A 15,145-nucleotide genomic window follows, 5' to 3' on the forward strand; every position below is an offset into this window, starting at 1 on the left:
CAAGTGGGATAAGTACAATGAGTAGTTGCAAGCTCTGTCAAGGGGGAGAGAGATCAAGCAAGGGATTAAGCGGAAGTTCTAGGTTGGTTACATTATCTTTCTCTTATCTGTTACACATAGAAGAAATCGTTTAATTACTTTAAACTGTTGTTTCTAGGGTAGCTACCAAACCTAGAGGGCTAGTCGTTCGAAAAGACACTAGTTTTCCAAGAAACAAATTGGCGACTCTGTTGGGGAAGAACAAATGTTTGTTTGCTATTATTGTTTGTTTTATAAACTATAGATAGAACCTGAAGTCAGCCAGGTAGCCTTCGAACTGCTCTTGCTCTACAATTGCATAGTAGATGAATTTTGCTTCAGTCAACCTCTGGTTTAGTTTATGAATCAAACATTTGACTTACAAGCACATCTAGATGCCCTTTTGGTAGCTCAGTAACCTCTCAAGACATTCCTTCATACTTTGCTCTTTATTGTTCATCAAAACTCAGCTTAACTCATTGAAAACAGCTCCACATTTGAGCCAAAACCCATTTCAGTTGCGCTCCCTGGACCATCACACTGTCTCCCACTGTGACTCAGTATGCATAGCATCTCTCGAGTGCAATAAGTGTGATGCATCTCAATTTCTATGAAGCCTAGGTACGATGACTGACTGAACTATTTTTCCATTCTAGAAATTGAGGGTTTTTTACCTTGTTTTTAGTTTTGTTTAGTTGTTTTGCTACAAATGAAAAATGCCTCTTTACTGAAGTTTACTTGCGTCACCTAGATCAGCCTCAATTAGATTAGGATTAGTGAATTTTTTTTGTATATTTTTTCATCATTTATAATCCTTTGTCGAAAAGTTGTTTAAATTGATTTGTTGCTTTGATACAAAAAGTGTCGTAATTGTCGTTTTGTGTCGAAAAGAGAAGTGTCGTGAATTCTTCCTTCCCTTGATAATCGATTGAACTTTTCTTCATGTATTTGGTTTGATTTGTTTATATTCGAAGTGTCGAAAGCATTTTTATTCAAAATTGAAAAGTTTCATTGAGTCTTCATTTCTCTTTTGAAGAAGAAATTGTCGAAAATGTTGTTTTGAGTGAAATATTTCAGATCTTTACTGTATTTAGTTTTCCTTTTTGGAATTTTTCACATTAAGGAGAATGAAAACAAATACATGCATTTGCATTTAGCATTTTTATTTTCATTTTTGTGCGAAGATATGATTTAGGGAAATGCACTAGTGTGTGCTCTTTGCTCTTTTGTCTAAAAGCACTGTTATTTTCTTTCCCTAGTAGCTAGGATTTTCATTGCTCAAAATCAACAATGATTGTTTATCATTGTAGATTGCATTTTAGGAATTTCAGATCATCATCATGTGGTGAACCATTGAAAAGAAAAATCTAAACAAGATCAACTTTAAAATGAATTTCAATGAACCTAACAATGCTTTGGAACTTAACGCAACACATCTAGAGGTCTAGGCTAGATACGTGTTCTGGCGTCATTAAAACTAGTGGCTATCGTTTTCATTGAAGGTTGGGTGATTCCTCCTCCTTGATATGACAAGTGCTAGCATGGACTTGTGCTCCCCGTATCATCACGTATATATTGGGAGACCACAATAGGCTTATATCCTTTATCCTTAGGAAGCTGAGTCTGCCGCCTTATTGATCGCAATGCACTCAACACAACATTTGGGAAGATTGACTGTCGTACATAAGTCCTTGGTAATTTCTCTTTAATTTATCACTAAGGTGTATTTTGCAGTTTTGCGATTGGGTTGGTAATCCCTCTGTATAGATTTCTAGAGTAGTCTCTTTCGTTCCTTTTCGACTCTTAAAAAGAAAAGGTCCATCTAAGCACTTGTCACTTCAGGCTCATTAAAAATTGAAGGAGACTAGAGTCATCTTTAGCTTTTTCTCAACTCTTAAAAACTGTAAAAGCAAAGTTGTGTCAAAGCGTCATTAAAATTAATTGAATTTGAAATAACATCCCTGTTCCTTAGTTGATATTAGGTTGAGATATATGGAGACAAATTCGGAATCCACCAATCAAGGAATCCATTTTGAGGGTAATCCTAGTCCTTTTCCTTCTTGGGGAAATATTGGTGCTCCTTATATGGCTACATTATCCCTTCCGAGACTTACCATTGGCTTGCCAGTATGGCTATTTTCAACCTCCTTGGCTCAAAATGATGAGACTTCTCCGAAATCGAGTACACCTCCAACTGGACAAAATCAACCTCCAGTTGATCCTAAAGTTGAACCTTTGCCTTCTTCCTCGTTTGTTTCTTCCTCCCTTTCTTCCTCTTCTACTGGTGAAAGTATTGGTACTAGTAACTAGATGGCTAAGAAGAAGAAGAAAGGGAAGAAGAAGAAGAAGAAGCCAATTCAGCAAGGGGGCAGCGAAGAAACTAATGCTCTGAATGCAACATCTGATGAAAATCCATCCATTAAATATCCCAAAGCCAAATATCCATGCATAATTTGTGCGTGAGACCATTTTCATCGAGATTGTCCTTATTTTCCTTAGATCTTGAAAGAATGGTCTTCCCGTTCACACCATCCCATGTCATCAACCCCTGGAGATCATGTTGGTAACATGCCATCAACTAGTGATGGTAAAGTTCATGGACAAAAGAGAAAGGTCAAGTTTCCATGTAGGTTATGTGAAGGGAATCACCCCTTTCACCTTTGTCCCTATTTGGATGAAGCCAAAAGAGTATTGGATAACCATCCTGCTTCACCACAACAACTTCCCTCTGGTTACAGGAAACTCTCCCTAAATCTTTCACTAATTAATGAACCAACTGACCAAAATCAACTGTCGGTCGAAACCACTCTCTTTGAAAGTGAATCCTATGAGTCTATGTCCGACCAAAATCAACAAGTTGAGGCAGCAGTTGACTCAATTTCACCTTCAGCTAATCGTACCTTTCCCAAAGAGAGTGAAAATGATACCGCTCAAGTTCTTTTTGTTTCTTTAGATTCAAATGAGCTTGGGGGCAATCCACCTATTCCATCAAAATAGAAGGAAAACCCTCTAGTTCTAGTAACTCAAGAGGTTAATCCTCCCATTTCTACGGTACCCCCTCCAAGTAGTCTAGTTACTTCCTTCGATTGGAATCACCTAGCAGGATCCTGCCTTCCTTCTTATGTGCCTTTCCAGATCATAGTACAAGTTTGTAATATCATTGTATCTAGCACTATTATAGATGAAGGTGCATTCATGAGTATCCTTTCCTCGACTGCTTGGAAAGCGCTCGGTTCGCCACCACTTGTTCATGTTACACAAAATCTGTTGGCCTTTAACAAAGGAACCAGTTGACCGTTAGGGATTCTTCCTCAGTTAGCTATCACTTTGGGAGAAAAAACCATTTATCTAAACGTGATGGTAGTCCCAGGACCTTTAGATTACAATTTACTTCTTGGGCGTGACTATGTTTATCACATGGGAGCTATTGTTTCAACACTCTTTCGAGTGATTTGTTTCCCGCATGAAGGCATGATTGTCACTATTGACTAGCCTTCATTTCCCGCTCCAAATATGGCTCTTAGTCAACCATCTTCCCTAAATGGTCCTTTTGTACCAATGGTATCATCCCCACCACCGGTTAATTATGTGGCAACCAATTTCATACCTACATCAATTGATGATCAATTCAGTGATGTTGTACACCATGTACTGGGGACATTGGAACCAGATTTCTCCTTCATGACCTCTTACAAGTTGTGATCAGGGAGCACAGAGGATAGTTTGTTGTCTTTTGTCAACCTCGTTAAAAAATGAAACCAAGGGTCTTAGCAGAGTTCCTTGTCTTGTGTCAAGCTCATTAAAAAATGAAACATGGACCCCTAGAACAAAGTTCCAAGTCAAGTCTTTGATTAGATCTCATAAAATTCCAGTCGATTCTTTCACTTGATCTCATAAAAGAACCTTCATTCCATCCACCTGATAACCACGAGTAGTCAAGTGAATGTAATGAAGCTTGGGGGGCTTGCACCTAGTTGTAAAGATATGTTTCCCTGTAGGTTATGTGATTGGTTTGACACACCATTCACCTTTTTCTATTCTGGACGAAGAAAAAAGATGTGTTTTTTCTATTCTGGACAAAGCCAGTGTTTTGTCTATTCTAGACGAAACTGTCCTACCTCACCGCAGTGATTTCCATCTGGTTACAAGAGACTATCCCTTTCATCATGCCGGGGGCATGCAAACCAACTCAAGCATAGTTTTTCATTTCAAGCTTGTGTAAAAATGAAACTGAATTCAAGCATAGTTTTGTTGTTTCGAGCTTGTGTAAAAATGAAACTAACTTCAAGCATAGTTCCCCCATGGTTCAAGCTTGTCAAAAAATGAACCCATTTTTCAATTTCATTTTCAATTTTTTAGTTTTGTCATTTCTATCTTGTGTAAAAATAAATCTCAAATCGAGCATATTTCCCCCATGGTTCAAGCTCATTAAAAAATGAACCCACCTTCGAGTAATTAGCCTTTGTGATTGCCATTCTATCAGCCTTTTGAGCCTTGGTTGTGTACCTCTCATCACCACCATTCTTTTGGCTGATCATACACTTCCACTTGGTTGTTTACCTTTCTTTGAGGAACAGTTGCGATGAGTGGTCTTGTTAGCCAACCTCTTCATAGAAATCACCATGTTTTGAGAAGTTCCAAGCTTACCTAGAACTAGTTGCTACCCTATACACCACTCGTTCCTCAAAATTGAGTCTCCTTTAAACCTTTCTCAGACTCATTAAATATGAAAATACTATCAAGCAATTAGCCTTTCCAGCTCATTAAAGTGCTTGGAAATGTTATCCCTCCTGTATATTTTAATATTTTTCGGACTTGAGGGATTATCTCACGAAAAAGTTCGAGCGCTTGTCTTTTTCAGCTCGTTAAAGTGATCGGAAAAGTCATCCCTTTCGTATCATTTTATCCTTTTTCAGGCCTAAGGGATTATTTTATGAAAAATAATTTTTGGAGTTTCCTTTTCATCCCTTTTCAAACTCTCTAAACATGAAAAGGACCGAGTTATCCTTGTCGTTAAACTTGTTAAAACAATAGCGACAAACTTGTCCATTCTAGACAAGAATGAGTTTCACTGTCGCTAGACTCGTTAAAACATAGCGACAAGTTTGCCTGAAGGGAAAATTATAGAACAAGCATATGTTATCCTCCTCAAGCTTGACAAAAATAAAGAGGTACTAGTTAGCAATGACTGGGGAGAAAGGGAAAAGACTTGAAGAACTTATGGTAGCAGGTTTCTCTTGAACATGACACTTTCACTCCATCACCATTATTGAGTTAGGTTGGGTTATTCTGTTCATTGGTCATCTCACCATTGGTCTTTCACACCATCCATCTTTTGGGGTCAACGCTACCAATCCATCTCAGTGTCGCCAACATGTTCAAGAGAAGTCATTCAGTTGAGAAACCACAATCCAGTTAATGCCTCATCCACTGCAATACCTTCAACCTTAATTTTTTCATGACTACCATTCCTGAACCTTGTGTCTTCAGATCATTTTCACCTCCAGAAATCATTTGCTTCGTTTTTTTTTGTAGATATGGGATACATCAAATGTGCAAAGGCATTGCACAGATGGTCATCCAAACCAAGGATGATGACTCTACATCTGAAGGATCATCAGTCTACATCTACAAATGACTATTTGATCTATGTACATGAAATGAATTTATAAAGCTGAGCATGGGAATGCCAGCCTCAATTGTAACTTATACAGGTCACCTTCCAGTTCGAAACCCCGGACCCTCATGATAAAGCATTTCACCCCACATCAAAATTTACGACTTCATGCTTTAGGGGGCAATGGTTATAGACATATTTGGGCACTTCAACCCCAAAGTTATATGTCAATAAACTAGGGCTCATCAACCCCTAAAAGATTTGTATCATACCATAAAAGAACATGGTCATCTGATTACATCATTCCCCAAAAGTTCCACTGGAGAAACCATCCAGAAATGGCCTAAACTGAACCATATTGACTACTACACTGGCTAGTGTGATGCATGCTGAGTGGTATACTGCTCAGGTGTGATGCATACTGTTTGGGCCTTCTATAGGGTGCGATGGGCAAGGATGGAAAAATGTCCAAGACAGCTTGCTAGGTGGTTGCTCAAGGAATCTTCTAGAAACTTCTCTTATGACACTTGCCTCTCTGAATTTTCCCAGGTGTTATAGACATTTTTGGGCACTGCAACCCCAATCAAACATGTCCATAAACCAAGGACTCCTAAGTCCCTAAAAGTTTTTTTCCATCCCCTAAAAGAACAAGGTCAGTTGATTACATCATCTCCCAGAAGTTCTCCATGAAAAACTACTCAGAACTGGTCAAAACTGGACCATCTCACCTGCTCCATGGTCAAAGTGTGTTGCATCCCACCTAAATGCACACGGGAGGTGCGATGCATACCAAAAAGCCCTTCTATGGGGTGCTATGGGTGAGAGTGGACAAATGGCAGAGTCAATTTGCGAGGTGGAGGATCATGGAATCTTCCAGAAACTTCTCCTGTGACACTTGCCTCTCTGCATTCGCCTAGGGATGAGTAAGAGATCATCAATCTCCAAGTGGAATCAAGAACTATCAGAGAGAGGACACTAATCAAATCTCAGAAGCTGACTCACCTCCCTACAATCATCTATATATGGATCCCTCATCCCAGAGATCCAGGGGGGCTAGAATTTTGTATCTTGTAAGGAAGTGCTGCTGGTTTCGTGGTGTAATATCATAGTGTTGGGTGATCTAAGCTTTTCATGAGGTGAAGAAGGGATTTCTTGCTGAGAGGATGAATTTGGGTCAGAACAATTGGTTGTAATCCTCTTTGCTATTCTTGATATTAATAAAGCTATTCAAGTTTTCCTCCACATTCTTGTATGATTGATGATATATGCATTTGTGTGGTCAATATATATCTGGTCCTATATTGTTTATGATAGTAGATCTCTGTTCTTGGATAGTGTTATGCTGCTTTGATTCCACAGGTGCTCTTTGAAGCTGGGTAGACGAGGAAGCAAGTGGAAAAGATATATCGGAAGGGAGAGGAATCAAGCAAGGAACCAAGCGCAAGACAGAGGTTGGTCTCTTTAGTTCCCCTCTTATCTACTTCTCATAAAGGAAAACGAAAGTAGTTTTAGTTTGTTTGTTTCTAAGATAGCTACCAGTCTTAGTGGGATTAGCAGCTCTGCATAGACACTAGATTTCCTGATAACAAAATGGTGACTCCACTGGGGAGCGAATAGATTGTTTGTTTGTCTATATTTGTTTGCTTTATAAACTTACAGACAGAGCCTGAAGTCAAGCTAGCTAGCCTTCGAACTGCATTTTCTATGCAAGTGCAAAGTAGATCAATGTTGCTTCAGTCTATCTCCGAGTTTTGTTTATGAACTGAAAAATCGATTTACAAACTCTCTAATTGCCCTTTTGGTGGCTCTAGTAACCTCCTTAGATCTACCCCTGTGATTTATTTACTGATTATCACTTGCTCGGCCTAAATCCCTGAACTGTGCTACAAACTGTGATCAAGAACTGGATCAAAATTCTCGCACTATACCATCACACCCTCTCTTCAAGGATATCAGTATGCATCTCACTTCCCATGTGTTGTAGGTGGGATGCATACTGGAATCCCTGTGTAACAGATGCGCTGATCAGAGAAGGCTAATTTTGCCTCTAGACTTTGGTTTTTCTTCACTCTTTTCAGCTCTATTCAGGAGTTTTGTTGTCTATAGTCAGTATACCTCTGTTGGAAACCCACTTCCTTGCCATTATTTTGCCTCCATTGTGTAAAGAACTGTAAATGTTTTTATGTATTGTGAGCCATTTTCAGTTCTCTTTTACAAAGAAGTAGCGTAATTGAACTATCGTTTCTTGATTTGGAAGTGTCGCAAGTGTCATTTTCAGTAATAGAAGAGAATCCGATTGTTCTTGATAGTCGATTACACTGTTACTCTTGTATTTGATTTGAATTAGTAATTTTTCAAGTGCCGAAAGAAAGTTTCCCATTCCAAATTGCAAAGTGTCGTCATTGTCTTCATTTTGTCTTGAAAAGAAGCTTGTTAGTAATGTCACTTTGAAAAATAATTCAGATTTGCGCTTAGCTTTCTTTTTATCATTCACACATTAAGAAGGCTGAAAACAAATACCTGCATGTGCATTTTCATTTAGAGTGTTTGTTGGTTTGATTTAGGACAGTGCATATAGTGTGTGCTCTCTGCTCTATGTTGAAAGGATATCATCTCTCTTTCTTTAGTAGCTAGGATTTTCATTGCAAAAAGAAGATTAAACAATTGTTTATCATCTTAGATTGCATTTTAGGAATTGTATATCTACATCACGCGGTGAACCTGAAAGGCAAATTTCTTAAACAAGATCAACTGTAAAATAAATTTAATGAATCTAAAAACGCTTTGGAACCTAACGTACAACATTTAGAAGTCTAGGCTAGAGACGTATTCTGGCGTCGTAAAGCCTGCTAACTGTTGTTTTCATTGCTGGTTGGGTGATTCCTCCACTTTGAGACGACAAGTGCCAGTACGGACTTGTGCTCCCACGTACCGTCGAGTATATATGTGGAGACCACAATAGGCTATATCCTTTATCCATAGGAATCGGTGTCTACCGCCCTATCGATCGCAATGCACTGAACACAGCATTCGGGAAGATTGACTGTCGTACCGTAAAAAGTATTCTACAGTTTTGTGATTGGTTTGGTAATCCCTCTGTCTAGATTTCCAGAGTAGTCTCTTTCATTCCTTTTTAGACTCCTTAAAGGAAAAGGTCCATCTGAGCACTTGTCACTTCAGGCTCATTAAAAATCGAAGGAGACTAGAGTCATCTTTTGTTTTTTCTCGACTCTTAAAAATTGAAAAAACAAGTTGTGTCAAAGCATCTAAAATTTATTTTAATCAGAATAAACATCACCTTTCCTATGTTGGTCTTAGGTTGAGAAAAATGGAGTCCACCAACCAAGAATTTCCCCTTGGAGGAAATCCTAGTCCTTTCTCCTCTTGGGGAGATGTTGGTGCACCCCATATGGCCACATTGTCGCTTACAAGATTGACAATCGGCCTGCCCATATGGCTCTTATCGACCTCTATTGTTCAGAACGCCGTGATCCCTGAGCAATCAAGTAAGCAACTAGATGATACCAAAGCTACCCACCAACCCTATACTTCATTCCGTTCTCCCTCTCCTTCCTCTTCGCTTGATGAAGCTGGTAAAGCCAAAAATCAACTAAGAAGGAGAAGAAGGGGAAGGAGAAGAAAGAGAAGAAGAAGAAGGAGCCAAAGGTGAAAAGGGGCAACCAGGCATCATCTAGTGAAAATCCACACACTACACTATCAAAGCCTAAATCTCCATGTGTCATTTGCAAAGGAGCTATCATCGAGATTGTCCTTTCATCCCTCAGATCTTAAGGGACTGGTCTCCTCGTTTGCACAATCTGGTGTCAACAACCTTAGATGATCATGTTGAAAGTACACTGTCAACTAGTGAAAGCGAAGCGTCGAGATAGAAAAGGAAAAGTAAATTCCCTCGTAAAATGTGTGAAGGTGATCACGCCGTCCACCGTTGTCCCTTCCTAGACGAGGCTAAAATAGTTTTGGATGACCGTCCGGTTTCACCGTTATGGCTCCCTCCTGAATATAAGAAACTCTTGCCAAGTCCATCACTAGTTGAAAATTCGACTGACACGCCATTGTGGTCGGTCAAAGCATCTATCATTGAAGATAAACCATCTGAATCCACATCAGACGAAAGTCAAAAGGTCGAGGCGACAATTGACCCGGTCTTGCCTTCAGAAGGTCCATCTTCAGATGATACAGTCACCGGAGAGGACAAGAATGACACTGTTCAAATTCTCTTCATAAACATAGACTCCGATGAACATGGAGGTAGTCTACCCATTCCTTTACCACAAGAAGGAAGTTCGTCAGAGTCATACCCGGCCGTCTATTTGGTCCCACCTCCAAGCAACCTAGTTGTTTCCTTCGATTGGAATCTACTAGGCAGACCCCGTTTACCGGCTAGTGTACCATTTCGAATCATTTCTCAAATATACAGAATGGTCATGGCCAGTACCATTAGATGAAGGGGCTTCTATGAGTATCCTTTCCTCAACTGCTTGGAAAGTGCTTGGTTCGCCATCGCTTTTGCCTGAGATGAGAAATCTAATAGGCTTTGACAAAGGAACCAGTCGCCCGTTAGCGATCCTTCCCAATGTGCCGATAACATTGAGAAGGAAAACCGTTCACATGAATGTAATGGTAGTTCAAGGCCCCCAGATTATAATCTACTCCTCGGATGTGACTATATTTATTGCATGGGAGCCATTGTCTCCTCAATCTTTAGAGTAATGTGTTTTCCGCATGAAGGAAGAGTGGTCAAGCTCGTAGACCAGCTTTCATTCCCTAGCTCACACATAGCAAATAGTCAAATACCATCCCTGAATGGTATTTTCACGCAAGGAATGTCTCATCAATCCCCAGTCCGTCCACTCGATGAATGCGAGTGATTCAGGAGGACATGGCTAAAACCCAGGGGGCATGCACCCTGGTCTGTTTTGGCAGGAAAACCTTGGGTATAGGGTAGGTTTCTGCGAAGGATATATGACTAGTTTATGAGATTTTACTGGAATAAGATTCCCCCATCAAAGTTATGTGAGTGGAGGCAAGTTGCGCCACTCACCTTTGTCTATTTCAGTAGACATCGCCAAGGAAGTGTTTTGTTTGCAGTGCAGATAGAACAATCTTTGGTAACCTGGAAATTTTTCGCTATACCTGGGGGCATGAAAACCTTTTGGCATGCAAGCAAAGAGCGACCATTTATTTTTTTAAATTTGTAGGTCCTTTAACCCTTTAAACTCGTAGGATTGGTCGTTTCCTAACTTGCATAAATAAAGGATGCGTGGAAAAGATTTGTAAGGTGCAAGCTCCATAAAAAATGGCATCTTAGATGAGACATCCTTATTATACAACTAGATCGAGCAGTTTTTATGTGGAGTTCAAAAAAATGAACCAATTCCTGGTAAATAACCATTGTGAATGCATTATCATCAGCCTTTGAAGCCTTGGTCGTGTTCTCATCATCACCTCCACTCTGTATTGGCCGATCATTCACATACACTTGATTGTTTACCCTTTTTGAGGAACAATTGTGAAGAGTGATCCTGTTAGCCATCCTTGTGACACTGCCATGATTGGAAAATTCCAAACCTTACCTGGAATTAGCTGCTACTCGAATTTATCACTCGTTCCTTGAAAAACAAATCTCCTTTAAGCTCTTTTCATCTAACTTGTAAAATATGAAAAGGTTGCCGAGTAATTGGCCTCTCCAGCTCGTTAAAGTGATCAGAAGTGATATCCCTCCTTTAGATTTTAATCTTTTTGGACCTGAGGGATTATAACACAAAAAGATCGAGTGCTTGTTTTGTTCGGCTCGTTAAAATTACCAAAAATTCATCCCTTTTGTATTATTTTATACTTTTTCAGACTTAAGGGATTATATGACGAAAAAGGATTGTTGGAGTTTTCTTTGCGTCCCTTTCAGACTCTCTAAAATTGAAAAGGACCGAGTTATCTTTGTCGTTAAACTCGTTAAAACCAAATAGCGACAAACTTGTCCATTCAAACAAGAACGAGTTTCACTATTGCTAGGCTCGTTAAAACATAGCAATGGGTTTGCCCAAAGGGAAAATTATAGAAAAAGCATATGTTATCCTCCTCAAGCTTGACAAAAATAAAGAGGTACTGGTCAGTAACGACTGGGGAAAAATTGGGAAGAAAACTTGAAGAAACTTTATTGGTAGCAAGTCGCTCTTGAACATGACACTTTCACTCCACATCCGAGTCGGGTTGGGTTGTTCCGTTCACTGGTCATATCACCATTGGTCCATCACACCATCCACATTTGGGGTTAACACTACCAATCCATCATGTCAGTGTCACCGATATGTTCAAGAGAAGTCGCTCAGAGAATTCACCTGTGTCTCATCCACTGCAATACATTTACGCTCCATTCTTTCATCACCACCACCCTGAACCTTATATCATCAGATTGTTTTCACCTCCATTAAAATAATTTACTCCGTTCCATGCCATAGATGAGGGATTCATTAAGGCCCTCCTACAACGGGTCGCTTCTTGTCAACATCAACTCATTATCCAAGAATTCGACTTAGGGACAACCCTTTCAATACTTTGAAGCTTGCATGCCTCAATGGCAAGTTTCTCACTTCCGGCGACAGGTTTACATCAATGGCCTTCGACCGAAAGATTTTGCGTGGTGTTCGATGCCAAGTCCCTTATTCACACCACGTGAATTGTACTGTAGTACCTTGAGGGTCATCATCATTATCGGTGATTCCTCTCGCGCCTGTTAACAGCTTACATCATTGGCTGGTAATCAGGCGATGTCTTTCCATGTTCGACTCCAGAACATCTCTCACATGGATCGACTTGTACTTTGAGTGAAGATCGAATGAGATTGAAGACCCCAGATCTAGTTTCATCCATCCAGGCTACGATATTCTGGAAAATAAAGACATCAAATGTACATCATTGATGCACAGATAATCATCCAATCTAAGGGATGAGGCTCTACCAGAATCATCAGTCTGCACACAGACGATTGTCTGTCTTATCTACATGAAAATGAATTTATAAAGCTGAGCATGGGAATGCCCACCTCAGTTAGATCATGGAAATATTATGAAGATAATGTATTGTATTGTATCTTATTACAGGTCGCCTTCCAGCTCGAAAAAACTTCGGATCCTCATGATAAAGCATTTCACCTGACATCAAAAGATTAACGACCTCATGCTTTAGGGGCCAACTGTTATAGACATTTTTGGGCACTGCAACCCCAATCAAACATGTCCATAAACCAAGGACTCCTAAGTCCCTAAAAGTGTTGTTCCATCCCCTAAAATAACAAGGTCAGCTGATTACATCATCTCCCAGAAGTTCTCCATGAAAAACTACTTAGAACTAGTCAAAACTGGACCATCTCACCTACTCCATGGTCAAAGTGCGCTGCATCCCACCTAAATGCACATGGGAGGTGCGATGCATACTGAAAAGCCCTTCTATGGGGTGCGATGGGCGAGAGTGGACAAATGGTAGAGTCAATTTGCGAGGTGGAGGATCATGGAATCTTCCAGAAACTTCTCCTGTGACACTTGCCTCTCTGCATTCGCCCAGGGATGAGTAAGAGATCATCAATCTCCAAGTGGAATCAAGAAATATCAGAGAGAGGACACTAATCAAATCTCAGAAGTTGACTCACCTCCCTGCAATCATCTATATATGGATCCCTCATCCCAGAGAACCAGGGGGGCTGGAATTTTGTATCTTGTAAGGAAGTGTTGTTGGTTTCATGGTGTAATATCATAGTGTTGGGTGATCTAAGCTTTTCATGAGGTGAAGAAGGGATTTCTTGCTGAGAGGATGATGTTGGGTTAGAACAATTGGTTGTAATCCTCTTTGCTATTCTTGATATTAATAAAGCTATTCAAGTTTTCCTCCACATTCTTGTATGATTGATGATATATGCATTTGTGTGGTCAATATATATCTGGTCCTATATTTTTTATGATAGTAGATCTCTGTTCTTGGATAGTGTTATGCTGATTTGATTCCACAGGTGCTCTTTGAAGCTGGGTAGACGAGGAAGCGAGTGGCAAAGATCTATCGGAAGGGAGAGGAATCAAGCAAGGAACCAAGCGCAAGACAGAGGTTGGTCTCCTTAGTTCCCCTCTTATCTACTTCTCATAAAGAAAAACGAAAGTAGTTTTAGTTTGTTTGTTTCTAAGATAGCTACCAGTCTTAGTGGGACTAACAGCTCTGCATAGACACTAGATTTCCCAATAACACCAGGGATGAGTAAGAGATCCAAGAAATCGCCAAGTGGAACCAATTGTAACAAGTGGAATGACACTAATCAAAACCCCAGAGATGACTTTCACCCTTGCACACATCTATAAATGGATCCCTCATCTAAGAGATCCGGAGGCTGGAACATTGTGAATTGCAAGGAAGTGCTGATAGTTTGTAATTGAGAAAAAGAGAATTGTATTGTTGGTGTGATATTGCTATTTCATGAGGTGAATAGGGCTTGATGCTCAGAGGATGATGTTGGATCAGACAACTGGGTTGTAATTCTCCCTTCTATTTAATAAAGTTCTTCAAGTTTTCTTCCATATAATTTTGCAATTGTGAATGTTATCATTTGTGAATGCTACTATATGTCCATTATATATCTGATTTTGTAATGCTTATGTTGTAATAGATCAAGATGCTTTGACGGTTCTTTGTTACTGTGTTTCTATAGGTACTCTCCAAGTGGGATAAGTACAGGAAGGAGTTGCAAGAATTGTCAAGGGGGAGAGAGATCAAGCAAGGGATTAAGCAGAAGTTCCAAGTTGGTTCCATTATCTTTCTCTTATCTGTTAGACATAGAAGAAATCGTTGAATTTATTTAAACTGTTGTTTCTAGGGTAGCTACCAAACCTAGAGGGCTAGTCATTCGAAAAGACACTAGTTTTCCCATAAACAGGAGCATGGGTATTGATGCAAGGAATTTGGATTGGAACTTTATACAATATTTCCAGTAGTACTATTATTGATGGGTGAAACAGCTATGATGTTCTTGAAAGTGGAGCAGGAAATCTAGTGGTTTCTGGAGGAAAGACCATGATATGGAATCAAAGGCTTGGAAATATTGGAGAGAAGGGCCTTCAAATACTTCATGGTAATGTTATGGTAGAAAGTATGTCTAATTTATCTTTGGATTTGTATTTCTGTAAACATTATGTATATGGGAATGATAATCAGGCGAGTTTCCCCTCTAGTCCTAAGAGGGTGAAAGGGATAGTAGAGCTTGTGCACAGTGATGTGTATGGACCTGTGTTGGATCCATCACTGGGTAATTCTATGTACTATGTATCATTTATAGATGACTTCTCAAGGAATACATGGATATATTTAGTTAGGAAGAAATATGAAATCTTTGAAAATTTTAAATAATTTAAGGCTCTGGTGGAAAACTGTACAAAGAAGAGGATAAAGGTGTTGAGGATAGATTATGGTGGAGAGTTCTGTAGGAAGGAATTTGAATACCTTTGTAAGAAGTGT

Source organism: Pinus tabuliformis, chromosome 7 (assembly GCF_031772625.1).
Source record: "Pinus tabuliformis cultivar Carrire ecotype Pingquan chromosome 7, CPIR1, whole genome shotgun sequence".
NCBI lineage: Eukaryota > Viridiplantae > Streptophyta > Pinopsida > Pinales > Pinaceae > Pinus > Pinus tabuliformis.